At 41.4% G+C, this 13983-nt stretch overlaps 1 non-coding gene across 1 annotated transcript; it reads left to right on the top strand.

Moving 5' to 3' along the window:
* Positions 1 to 8693: 8693 nt before the first annotated feature.
* LOC124096615 (U11 spliceosomal RNA) lies at positions 8694 to 8825 on the top strand. Its single transcript, XR_006852919.1, has one exon. It is a non-coding gene; the product is annotated as a U11 spliceosomal RNA (small nuclear RNA).
* The last annotated feature ends 5158 nt before the right edge of the window (positions 8826 to 13983 follow it).

The following is a 13983-nucleotide window of genomic DNA, read 5'->3' on the forward strand; positions in this document are numbered from 1 at the left end:
TAACAAATTAGTGTAAATTTAGAGACTTAAAACAACATGAATTTATTATCTGAATTCTGGAGGTTACAAGCCCAAGTTCCGTTTCACTGGGTTAAAATCAAGGTGTTGACAGGGCTGGTTTGTCTTTTCCAGTTTCTAAAGACTGCCTGATTTTTTGACTCTTAGCCCCTTTCTCCATCTTCAAAAACTGTTGCATATCTTCTCTCCTTCAATGCTGTCTTTCTGGCTGGTCCTCCTGCCTCCTTTTCTTACTTTCAATGATTTTAAGTGATCACTTTGACCAGGATAATCTCTGCATCTGAAGATCCTCAATCGAATCTGCAAAGTCCCCTTTTATATACAAAGCATTCAGCTTGGAGCAGTGGCACTCATCTGTGATCCCAGTGACTCAGGAGGCCGAGCAGGAGAATCACAATTTTGAGGCCAGCCTCAGCAACTTTTTTTGGGGGGGAAAGGGTACCAGGGGTCGAATTCAGGGGCACTCGACTACTGAGCCACATCCCCAGTTCTATTTTGTATTTTATTTAGAGACAGGGTCTCACTGAGTTCCTTAGCACCTCACTAAGTTCCTTAGGCTGGCTTTGAACTCCCAGTCCTCCTGTCTCAGCCTCTTGAGCCATTGGGATTATAGGCATGTGCCACTGCACCTGGCAACTTTTTTTTTTTAATGTTATCCTTTATCTATATATCTATTATACATTTTATGGTGCTGGGAACTAAGTCCAGAGCCTTGCACATGCTAGGCAAGTGTATCACTGAGCTACATCTCCAGCCCAGAACTCAGCAACTAAGTGAGACCCTATATCAAAATCAAAAGGGCTGGGGATGTAGCTCAAGATGAAGCATCTCTGGATTCAATCCTCAGTACAAAACAAAACAAAAAACCAAAACATTCATATGTTCTAGGGATTAGGACATAGACACCTCAGTGGGCAATATCAGTTTACTTATTGCTAATTTAGGAACTTAATGTAATAGCTACAAATCTTAAAAAGTCATCACAGCAATTTACATCTAAATGTATGGTATGTGTCACACACAGTACTTATTTATCCCCCTCACCTTGGGTAACCATCATCCTGTGTACTTGTTTGTTTATTTATTGCAGTACTTCAGAATGTGCCCCAAAACACTCTACCACTGAGTTATAATCCCAGCTTTTTATTTTTATTTTTATTTTTTAATTTTGAGACAAGGGGCTGGGGATGTGGCTCAAGTGGTAGCGTGCTCGCCTGGCATGCGTGAGGCACTGGGTTCGATTCTCAGCACCACATAAAAATAAAGATATTGGGTCCACCTTAAACTAAAAAATAAAATATTAAAAAAAATAAATAAAAATTTTTTTGAGACAAGATCTTGCTAAATTTTGAGGCTGGCCTTGAACTTGAAATCCTCCTGTTTCAGCTGGAATGATAGGTATGCACCACTGTGCCTGGCTTTTCATTTACTATTTCTTGCTTTCCTTTTACAGAATTGTGTTGCATATGTATATAGTCCTATGAAAAGTATATATCACATATATGCCCACTACACACCTATTAGAATGGCTGAAAATGCAAAACACTGAGGACACCAAGTGCTAGGGAAGACTTAAAGCAGCAGGAACTCTCATTCATGTCAGTGGGAGCCACTTTGGAAGTTTGACATTTTCTTACAAAGCTAAACATAACCCCTAGGTATTTACCAAATGAATTTATCATAGTTTTCTGTTGCTGTAACAAAATACCTGACACTGGGTACTTGTAAAGAGGTCAATTTAGCTTACCATTTGGAAGCTGAAAGTCCAAGATAGGGTGGTCTTGTCTATTTGGCCTCTGATGGGTCCCTGTTGGCTCTACCACAACATGGCAAATTGGGTCACAATGGAAGTACAAGTGAATAATCTGCTTGGTAAGACAGGAAGTCAGAGGCCAGGTTCACTCTTTTTATAACAGTCTACTCTCATGGAAACAACAATATGAGTACTACATGAATTCTTTCCAAGAGCAGTGCCTCTAATAACCTGAACCCCTTCCAGTAGGTCCCACTTCTTAAAGGTTACACCACCTTTCAAGATCACCATATTGAGGACCAGCTTCTACACACATAAACCTTTTGGGGGATACCCTCAAACCATGTCCAAACCATCGCAGGGTTGAAAACATGTCCACATAAAATCCTGCATACATATGTTTATAGCAGCTTTATTTAGATTACCCAAAGTTGGAAGCAACCAAAATGTCCTTGAATAAATGAATGAATGAACTCTGGTACAATGTGGTACATCCATACAGTGGAACATTATTTAGTGATAAGAAGAAATAGGCCCTCAAACCACAAAAAGACATGGAGGAATCTTAAATGCATATTGCTAAGTGGGGAAAAAAAATCTGAAAACACCATATACTTTATTCTAATTATGTGACATTTTGAAAAAGGCAAAGCTATAGACAATTAAAAAAATTGGTAGGTGTCAAGGTTTTAGGGGATCAGGGAGGATAACTGCATTTTTTTTAAATATTATTTTTTAGTTGTAGTTGGATACAATATCTTTATTTCACTTATTTATTTTTATGTGGTCCTGAGGATCCAACCCAAGATCTTACAAGTGTGAGGCGAGCGCTCTACCGCTGAGCCACAACCCCAGACCGATAACTGCATTTTTAAGGTGGTAAAATTCTGAGTGAAATTTCTGTCAAAACCCAAAAAACTGCAACTGGAGAGTGTGGATCCCAATGTAAGCAAAGACCTACTAATGTTTCTGTATTGGTAAATCAATTGTAACAAATGTGCCACAGTAATATAGAATGGTAATAATAAGGGAAACTATGATTGTGGTGGGGAAGAGGGTGTAGGGGCAGAACAGGGGGTGGTCCCTTCCCTCACATCATAACAGGTCATGGAAGACACCCTTATAACAAAAGACATTAACAAGACAAGAATAATAAATTAACTTGCATAAGTAAGGGAGTCATGCAAAATAGAAAACTCAAAGGAGCGCCAGATGGTTGGAATTTATATAGTGTAGATGCTTCAAGCTTCTTGTAACTGGTTTTAAGGCAAGTAATGAAAGAGTGAGGGAAGGAAACTGGATCTCAGAGAAAGGTTGTCTTATTCTCCAGATAGTCTTCTGGGTAGCAGCCATTGGAAGATCACCTATGGTAATCTCTGCCTGGGCCAGGTGTCAGACCCCAATCCCCTCTTGTCCAAGGTCTTTCCTAAGCAGATTGGGTGGGGGGGAGGTAGTAATCAGAAAAGCCTCTGTTTGCATCTGCTGTTTACCAATGTAGATGTAAGTTTCTTTTTGCAAAGGGACAGCTTTTCAGGGTGCTTGTCTGTATAGAATGGCAAGCAATTTAAAACTTGTGAATTGCTTATTTATTTCTGGAAATTTCCATTTAATATTTTCAGACCATGGTTGACTGTAACTAAAACGACAGAAAGCAAAACTGTGGATGAAGGGGATTATGAATTTAAAAATTTATAATGCTATATACACACTCCAAGGATGTTCAAGTCCCTTATTAAAAATGGAATAGTTGGGGCTGGGATTGTAGCTCAGCGGTAGAGCGCTCACCTAGCACGGGTGGGACCTGTGTTCGATCCTCAGCACCAAATAAAAATAAAGGCATTGTGTTATGTCCATCTAAACCTAAAAAATAAATATTTTTTTAAAAATTGAATAGTATTTACATAGAACCCTTTTCATATATTCATATATATCTTAAGTCCTCTCCAGATTACTTATTATAATATCCAATGCAATGTAAATGTTATGCAAATCATCATTATACTGTGTTTAGGGAATAATGACATGAAATAGTCTGTACATGTTCAGTATAGTTTTTTTTTGTTTGTTTGTTTGCTTTTTTTTTGTTACAGGGATTGAACCCAGGGGTGGTTAACCACTATGCCATATCCCCAGCCCTTTTTATATTTTATTTAGAGACAGAGTCTCACTAAATTGGGGCCTCACTAAATTGCTGAGGCTGGCTTTGAATTGGTGATCACCTGGCTCGGCACCATTTTTGCAAAAGTTTTCAATCAGTGTTTGAATCCACATATGTAGAAACTACAGATACAGAGGGCCAACTCTATTGGGTTAGGAAAAACTTCAGTTACCTCCAGATTTTATCCCACCTCATGGTACCTACATAGTGAGAGTTCAATAAGATTATGTTTAAGATTACAAGAGTTAGCTTTTTAATTATAATAAACAATTGTCCTTACTTGACATTTCATTGGGCTAATAACTATACAAACAATTCCAGTCTTCACAACAACCCTGCACAGTTTGAAGGTTTGTTTCAGTTCCTGCCATTCTCTACTCTGTGGCTCAGGGCTAGAAGTCTGGGAACTACATCCCTTTTGTTGGCAAGCATCCTAATAAGTTCTGCTAATATGGGGCCACCAGAGGGCAGCAAGAGGAAAGAAGGGGTTTGTTTGTCCCAATTTTCTTGCCAGTTCTTCTAGATGGCTCCAATTAGATGGCTCCAATTTCCAACTTCCATATTCCCAGCACAGCTTGGTGGGGGCCCATTCTTACATGTCCCAGCTCTAGCTCCGTGAAACCCCTCCTCCAAGCTCCCAAGGTAGCCAAAGCCCCACCAACCCTCTCCACTCAACTTTCAGTTTCTTAGGATAGTTGGTTATACCATTAACCTGTGATGAATCATGCCCCCTGATATCTGCCTACCCCCCCCCCCCGTTGTCCCCTGCACAAGCACCCTGTATGAGGCCAGGAAACTGCTTTGCCTGAGAGACAGACACAAACGAACAAGCAGAGTCTTCCTGAGCACTTGTTTTCTTGGACTGTGGATGCCACCGTGTGAGGATGAAAGAAAAACAGGCCAAGTCAACCAGATGTCCTAGCTGACCTTCCATAAGAGGGCAGCATGAATGAGCCTTAGGGAGCCATCCCTGAGAATAGGGAAGCCTCTGAGATTGAGAGAGATTTGTCACATGAAAGTAGAAAAGCTCTGATAATCCCAACCTCTTCCCTCTACAAAGGGATGGCAGCTGCTTCCCCAAGTGTTTACCTGTGATCTCCAAATACCCACTCTGCTTTTTTAGCCCTCCAACATGCTTAGCAGTTTTCCCCATATTCTGTTAAATCAGCAAGTGTAATTTCTGTCTCCTTCACTGGACCCTGATGGATCCTGCAATTTTGAAGATAAAACAGCCAAAGGTCCATGGGGACCTCATTGGACTCCAGAGCCCTTGACATATTTTATATTAACACTATTATTCTACAGCAACTGATAATCTATAGCAGATTATTATGATGGCAGTTATTTGAAGTTGATATCACCATTGGAAGGGCCAACATCCTGAAGCCTCCTGCTCATGAACCAGCAGAGGGAGCACAGTCCCTAAGGAGCTAGTCACCTTCCACTGACCCAGCAGGGAATAAATACAAGGAATATCCATCTTGAAGGATGGTGAAAAGGTTTGGGCAGATAGGTCATCGTAGGCAATGGCAGCTTCCTTGAGGGGAAGGGACAAGAAGCCAGGTAATTTGGATCAAGCTTCAGAAAATGTGCTAATATAATTTTAAAATAAACTGGACCCACCTATTGGAAGCAGATTGTCCCTCAAAAGGAATTCAGGATCCCATCCTGTCCTCCTCCCACTCTATTCCTGATTCTATCCCAAGGTTAATGGGTTTTTCTCTCTAGCGGGGCACATTTCCCAGGGGACAGAATTACCATGTAAGGGGGATCTGGGACATGGGTGTGGCTCTCCTTCCAAACTCATTGCCGCATGGCAGGAGTATTAGAGGGCAGGCCTGTTCTCTCTCTGGAGAACATTGGGTCACCCTGCCTTTCCCCTTCCCTTCCTCTCAGACCCGAGCCAACTCTGCACTTGGCTCTAGGCACTCTCTTGTTGGGGAACAGGTACTGGCAATGGAACTAGGGCCTCCTGCATGCTAGACAAGCACCCTTCTACTGAGCTACTTCCCCAGTCCTTTAGAGGCTGTTGTGTTCTTACTCTTTGTGAACATTCTCACTGAGGATGTCAGGTCTGTGTGAAATGGACGTTTTCTCCCCTATCATAATGGCAAAATCAGAAATCCAAGTCTGAGAACCAGGAGAGTAAACACTGGACCCTGGAACTTAGACAGGCCTGGAAGCTGAACTCGGGTAAAAACACCCACTGGACCTGCCCAGCTTCCCTGCTTTTTCTGCACCAAGGTTTGAAGGGAATCTTCAGTAACCTCTTGATCTTCCATTTGTTACAGGGCTGGGGACTCTGGGAAACTGAGGCATCATGATGCCCTATCCCCTTTGAACTTAAATTCTTGCTATTATCAGAAAGATTTCAGACATGTCTCTTAGAGTAATAAGCATGAGTTTCTTAAAGGGATAGGAAAAGGGAAAGGGGATGCTCTCAAGGGAGACAGTGGGGTCCTCTTAGAAAGGAGAGGGATAGCATGCCTCTCATGCACTCTAGTTTAATTGGGGATACCAGAGAAGTTTTCTGAAAATCCCTCCCAGGTTCACCTTTTGACTTTCTACTGACAGCAGGATGAGATCAGACTTTCAATTCCCCACTGCCATGACAACTCTAGGTTACTTTGGCCCATACTAACTGGTTCTAATTGTATTCTTAACCATTAATTCTTACAGATTTTGTGGTTAGAAGGAATTATCCTTATCTCCTTTGGGGATCTGGTCTGTGAAAAGGGTCACAAAAGTCCGTCCTTTCAGGTAATTTGGCTTCCTCTTATTGATATTATTTTGAGCCTGAATTTCTCCTGCAGATAACAGGCTGTTTGTTGGGGAATCCTGTCCACTTAAACCAGGCAGTGCTGCAGGTAAATTGCTTCTTGGAAAAGAAAGCATGAGAGGGTCAGCACAGTGGGCCTGTTTTATGGAATTATTCCCTTAGCCTCCTGTACCCACCACTCACATCTGTCTGTCCTTATCAAGTTACCTACCCTAGCCTCCTTTGTACCCTATACCTGTCACAGGAGAAGTGATGTTTCTGAAGAAGGGTCCAAAGAGTTCCAGAAAAGAAGTGGGAACTTGACTCAGAACCAGTAGGGTTCTTGGCATATGTGAAGGAAAAGCATTTGGCACATGCCAGTCAAAGGCACGGGCAGAGGTTTAGGAAAGTAGATACATATTCAAGGGAGAATGGGGGCAATCTCAAGAATGCCTTTGGGGTAAAGCAAGGAATACTCATTCAAGAGAGAACATGGATCATGTCCCAAGGAAGAGATAGCAACCCATTGGTGGGTGGGCCTAATATTTATAGAGGGATGGTTGCCAGGGGCTGGACTAGAGGCAGAGCCAGGGTGGAATTACATGATTCCAAGCCAGTTTCCCTGCACTCACAGGCACTGCCTTCGTGTTGCTTTTGCAGACAAGGGCATGTTGCTCAGGAGTTGCAGTTGCCCATGGGTGCTCACTGCATTTTGATGGTTCATGGGTGTTTCCTACATTTCAATGGTTCATGGGCACTCCCTCTGAGATTTAGTATCTCCCTTTATTCCCAAATTCCTACCTCATACCTGCTTTGAATCTAGGTCCAGGAAGAATTGATAGGCCAAAGGTAGAAACTGGACATTTCTGATTTCCCTAGCCAAAATGCGTTTTAAATTATGTAACATATAACTCATACTAAAGAATATACATAATAAAATGGATACTTAGGAACACTACACCCAGCTTAAGAATGTGTGCATCACCCACACCTGGATTTGTACCTCCACATATTACCAGCTCCCAAGCCAGGATCCAGGCTGGCCAGGACTCAACACCCTACCCCTGCAATATGAAATGGGTTATAAAAAGGAAAAATGAACTTTGTCCAATTTAATCAAACTGGTGAGAAGCAGCTAGGTTGTTTCTCCACCCCATTTATGGAAACCAGAGCCAGGTGATTGATTGATTGATTGATTGATAGATAGATAGATAGATAGATTTAGCTAGGCTGTGGTAGCCAGACCACATGTCAGTTTCAGCTTCCTTGGTGCCTCAGGACCTGGCAGGGCTTTCTGGGTTTTCATTCTCAGCGTAAGGAAATTTGGGATGCAGAAAATCACTATTATGATTTGAATGTGAGGTGTCCCCCCCAAAAAAAGCTCCTGTGTTAATACAGGAAAGTTCAGAGGTAAAGTGATTGAATTGTGAGATCTGTAACCTAATCAGCCCATCCTAATTTGAATGACTGGGTGGTAACTGTAGGCAGATAGGGCATGGTGAGAGGAGGTGGGGGTGGTCAATGCTCTGAAAGGTGCACCTGCCCTCAGGGTACACCACTCCTTTCCAGACCCCTACTGATCTGGGTGAGCTGAGCAGCTTCTCTCCAAGTGTTGTGCTGTCCCATCTTGGGCCCATATCAATGGAGTTGGCTGCTGTCCATGGACTGAAACCTCTGAAACCATGAGCCCCAAATAAACTTTTCCTTCTAAGTTGTTCTTGTCCTGTATCTTGGTCACACAGTGATGCAAAAGCTGACTTAAACAAGCACTGTTCAGGAAGCTGCTTTTAGTTTTAAAGGGACTCTGATTCATATGCACCTTGTCCTCCAGTTTGCTTCCCCTCTGAAGGTAAGTTACAAGAGGCTGAATTTGTGGTTCTACTCAAAAAATACTAATTTTAAAAAGAGCCTCTGAGCTGGGGTTGTAGCTCGGTGGTAGAGCACTTGCCTAGCATGTGTGAGGTACTAGGTTCAATCCTCAGCACCACATAAAAAATAAATAAACAAAAAAGGGTCTCTGTCCTTAGTGGCACACATAGGGCAACTCAATTGTTTTTCATGTGGAATCCTCTAAAAAGTTTTCAGAAGTATAATTCTTTAGTTATTTAGCATCTGATGATTATTGGCCTGGCACCCTTTAAAAAATTATAAAAAACAAATTTATCACCATGTATTTATCCTTTCACATGAATACTTTTTAAAAGTTCAGGCCCTCAATTTGGATTTGTCTTATTGTCTCCTCACAATTATATTCAGGTTAAATATTTTGGTAGGACTAATGTGTAGGGGGTGTTGTATCATCAATGTGTCACATCAGAAGAGACCTGGTATTGGATTGTCCCTTTGTTGGTGTTAAGACTGATTGCTAGTTTAAAATAATGTTGTCTGGATTTCCTTTTTGGAAAGATACCTTTTACCCTTTGCAATTCATAAATGATCTCTGAGATAATCTTTCAAATCCATTCAAAAGTCTATTATCCAACATTCTTTCACTGATGGTTTTAGTATTTATGAGTCTTGCTATAGTGTTACATCAATCATTACTATAGTGTTACAAAAACACTCTTTTTTGGCCAATCCTTCTGCTTCCCCAATGATTTGAAGTAATATTCTTTTATTCCTAGCTAATAACCACGAGACAATCAAAAAACTAATTTTTAAATTTTGCTTTCATTCTTTATTTTCTCTTGAAGTCATGTTCTGCCCTTTTTCTACCTTCTATTCTTTGTCATGAGAATCCACCTGTCAATTTCATTATCATCTCAAGAAACTGACTTTTCTCAAGAAATAAAAGCTAGATTTTAAAAGAATTGATACTTTAAAAATGAAAAATATGGGCTGGGGTTGTGGCTCAGTGGTAGAGCGCCTGCCTAGCATGTGTGAGGCACTGGGATTGATTCTCACCACCTCACATAAATAAAGTTCCATCATCAACTAAAATTTTTTAAATGAAAAATATAATCGTTTAAACAAATATAATAAATTAAACCTAAAATTGAAGAAGGCATTGAGGAAATGTGTAAGCTGGAAGGTGAATCTGAAGAAATTACCCAACATGAACACAGAGGAGAAGAGGAAGAAAAGGGGAAAGCAGTCTGGGGAAAGAATAAAATAATCTAACATACATCAAATTGAAGCCCATCAGAGAACAGCAAGAAAGAACAAGAAGCAGTATAGTCAGAGGGTAAGGACTGGGAATTTTTTAAAAAATTGAAAAACCTGACATAGTAGAGATAGGTATATTCATTTGCTAGTACTATCCTAACAAAGTATCTCAGGGTAGAGGCTAGAAGTCTGAGGTCAAGGTGTCAACAGGACTGATTTATCTTAAAGTCTCTCTATAGCTTACAGATGGTCTTCTCTCTGTTTGTTTGTGTCCTAACCTCACCTTTTCAAGGACACCAGTTATGTCGGATTAAGATTCACCCTACTGGGCTGGGCTGTGGCTCAGCGGTAGAGCGCTCCTCTAGCACATATGAGGCCCTGGTTTCGATCCTCAGCACCACATAAAGATAAATAAATAAAGGTATTATGTCCAACTACAACTAAAAAAAAAAAAAAGACTCACCCTACTGCAGGGTGTGGTGGTGCATGCCCATAATCCCAGTAGCTCAAGAGGCTGAGACAGGAGGATAGTAAATTCAAGGTCAGCCTCAGCAATTTAGCAAGGCCCTAAGCAAGTTAGTGAGACCCTATCTCAAAAGATAATAATGGCTGGGGATAGCTCTGTGGTAAATTGCCACAGGATCCCCTCAAAAACATTATCCTACTAAACTTCGTTTAAGGCAATCATCTCTTTAAAGACCTTGTCTCCAAATACTGTCTCCAAATACAGTCACATTCTGAGACACTGGGGATTAGGGCTTTGACGTATGAATTGGTAGAGAAACACAATGATCCAAGACAATACAAACCACAATATATAGTAGTTATGATGTGTAGAAAGAAATCCAGAAATCCACAACTCAACACCAGATAGTGGAATTGCAAACCACGGAGACAAATAGAAGGCCTTAAAAGCAACCAGAGAGAAACACCACAGCCCTGTTAACAGACAAATGGTTCTTACCACCTGTATTTCAAATGTTTAGGCTGGCATTATGAAGAAAACAGCCTTTCACTCCACCTAGCTTGGGCCACTACTGTCGCCTGAACCCTCCATGCATACTCAAAACCAGCCTTGAAAAGCTGTCCCGCTCAGCTCCAGGCCTGTCTCTCCAAGAGATCTTGCCTGGAGGTTTGCCTTCTCTGAACTTACATAGCACTTGTTTAGTCCCAAACCTGTGATGTGTGGGACTTTTCTGTTCACCACCAGCAGAGAGTTGCTGGCCAAGATCATTAGTCAGAGCCAGGCCTTACAGATCTCTCCCATACAGACTCAAAACTCAAAGTCCATTTGAGTTATAGCAACTAAAGCAGATATGGGGGGCTGGGGATGTAGCTCAGCAGTAGAGTGCGATGTAGCATGCGTGAGGTCCAGTGTTTAATCCCCACTATGGGGATGAGAGGGAAGCAGATGTTTGTTGTAGGGACCTAACTCTGCAAAAGGGGTCTGGGTAGAGTGTTTGCGTGGAAGATGGGATCAGCCTGCATTCCTAGCAGGGGAAAGGGAAGTTGGCATAGAAGGTGTACATTCACAGCTGTGTCTAGGGTCCCGAAGGCAGGTGTCTGGCATGCTAACAAAGTTGTCACTGCTTCTTCTGACTCCCGTGCCCGCACTCACCATTGCCTGAAGCCCGGCATCTTTTCATTTGCCTCATGTCCCCATAAGGCAAGTGTCTTAATGTGGCCTATGCCTCCTACTACACCAGACACTTGTCCCTGTGCTGGGCAAGTGCTCAGTAGATACCTGAGCATCGGTTGGAGATCCCTGGAGGTCTTTGTGTTCTGAAGACTATGGTGGGCTCTGACCTGCTGGAGGGAATCTATAACCATGTTCTGCTTCTATGGCTGCTGCCTCCACCAGCATCATCTCTTGCAAGGGGCACTGCAGGCTCCTTCTTTGTTGGTCTCCCTTAATACATTCTGCTCTCAGTAGTCAAGTGGTCTTTTTGAAAAGATAAGAATCAGACTATTGCATTGTTTCCTTAAACTCTTCTATGGCCTCCCATAGAATTTTAAACAAAATCCAACCCAATGGTGGTCTATACACCCTGCAAGACACGGCCCCCGTTGGCTTTGATTCTGTTCCTCTGTTTCTCACTTTGCTCCACATGGGTATTTTTCATTTCACCTAGTATGATGGCTCATCCCCACCAAAGGCTTTGCCCTTGTTCTTCTTTTTGCCTAAAATGGTCTTTTTCAGCTCTTCCTGGAGCTGAGCCCTTCTCATCTTCCACTTAGCTCAGGTCCTACCCTCAGACTGGAAACAAATGCTACAGTTTGAAAATGGTTTGAGTGTGTCCCTCAAAGGCTCATGTGCAGGGAGCTGGGTCCTCAGTGTAGTGGTGTTGATGAGATGGGAACTTTAAGAGGTGGGGCTTAGTGGAAGGTAATTAAGTCGTTGGACTCTACCTTCTGAAGGGATTATTGCACATCTTGTGGGACTGGATTTGTTCTCGAAAGAATGGATTGCGATGGGAAAAGAGTGAGCCTGGTCTCTCACCAGTCTCTTGCTTTCTAACTATGTAAATTCTCCCTCTTATACATACTTCCACCGTGATGCCATCCACCATGAAGCCTTCACCAGAGCCAAGTATATGCCAATGCCATGTTCTTGAATCTCTAGAGTTGTGAGTCAATAAAATAAAACTTTTTCTCCATAAAATACCCAGCTTCTGGTATTTTGTTATAGCAGTAGAAAATGGACAAATACAATGGATTCCCCTCAGTATTCTCTTTCTCATCACCCTATTTATTTCTTTTTTATGTTAATTAAAAGTTCCATTTCATTTACTTCCTTATTTATGTCAGCCTCCCCCTGAACTAGAATCTAAACTCACTGAGGGCAGAGATCCAATCTCATCCTGTTGCCCTCTGTATCTCTAGCTCTCAGCAGTATATCTGAAGTATTCATTAGGCTTCATAATTAGTGATGGAAGACATGCCAGGTGCTCTCTTAGTATCCTGGACCCTGTTGTAGCACAACTCTTTTCTTATATTCCAAGGGACTCCAAAGCTCTGCATATTTACCAGAGTTGCATCTCTTATGTGGTCCAGCTCAGTGCCCAACCCTCAATCTACAATCAGGAGCCAAAAGGAATTGAAATGCAGGGTTAGCAACAGTTTACCTCCATAAATTCGGCTTCCTGTTGCTACTGATATTAACTCTGGTTTCAGGCGCTTCCACTTCAATTAATACTTGGCACATTTCAAAATACCTCTGAACAGCAGGACACTGATTGAATTTGAGGTGTAGGGAAGCCAAATTGAAAATAAATAGTAAAACCACTGGTCCTTTTATATTGTAGTTAAAAGCTTGAACAAATGACTATCACGCTTCCTTTAATGCTCTGTTCTCTTCCAAATAAATCTGGAGTAATATAGCAACTTGCACTGTTTTTACCTTGCCCTATTAGGCATGTCCAGTCTGGCCCATAATGCTCTTAATTTGTGGTTCCAGTTTGTCTCTCAGCAGCATTGTTTGTACATAACGTGGGTCAAGTTTATAGGATTTGCAAATGTTGAAAATATATTTGAATAAAAAAAATGTGTTTGAATTATTAAATGGTTGTTTGCAAGAATTTCCAAGTATAAAACCTCTGAATAAATATGTAATTATATATCCAAAATTTTCATTTGTGGTCATGTAAACTATGATATACCATTCAATGAAATACTGCCAGGTTATTCAAAAAGAGTGTGGAGAATAAATATGCATTAATTTGAAAACATGCTCAAGATAATTACAAAGCAAAAACTACAAATTGAAGAGCATTAAACATAATATCTCTCTGTGTGCCTGTGTGTACAGGTTTTTCTTATTATAAGTGTGGAATCTTTCTGGAAAGAGACACTTGGTCATCTCTGGAAGTTGAACAGCTATGATGATACTTGGTACAATACGTCAGGTAGTTGTTTTCTGCCAAGCTTGCATCAAACACTTCTCCTATGCCTCCATTTCATCTCCACAATAACTCTACAAGGAAGGTGTTACTATTGTCTCTTGTTTACAGATTAGGACATTGAGGCCAGGAGAAGGAAAGTAACTTCAGTGTTCTGTACTCTTCAAGATTTTTTTTTTCTTTCACTAGTGGAAATTAAACCCAGGAGCCTTCTACCACTGAACTGTATCCCCAGACCTTCTCATTTTGAAATGGGGTCTCCCTAAATTGCTGAGGTTGGCCTCAAACTTGT

Source organism: Marmota monax, unplaced genomic scaffold, assembly GCF_021218885.2.
Source record: "Marmota monax isolate L192 unplaced genomic scaffold, Marmota_monax_Labrador192_F-V1.1 WCK01_AAM20220418_F8-fsc00004, whole genome shotgun sequence".
Classification (NCBI taxonomy): Eukaryota; Metazoa; Chordata; class Mammalia; order Rodentia; family Sciuridae; genus Marmota; species Marmota monax.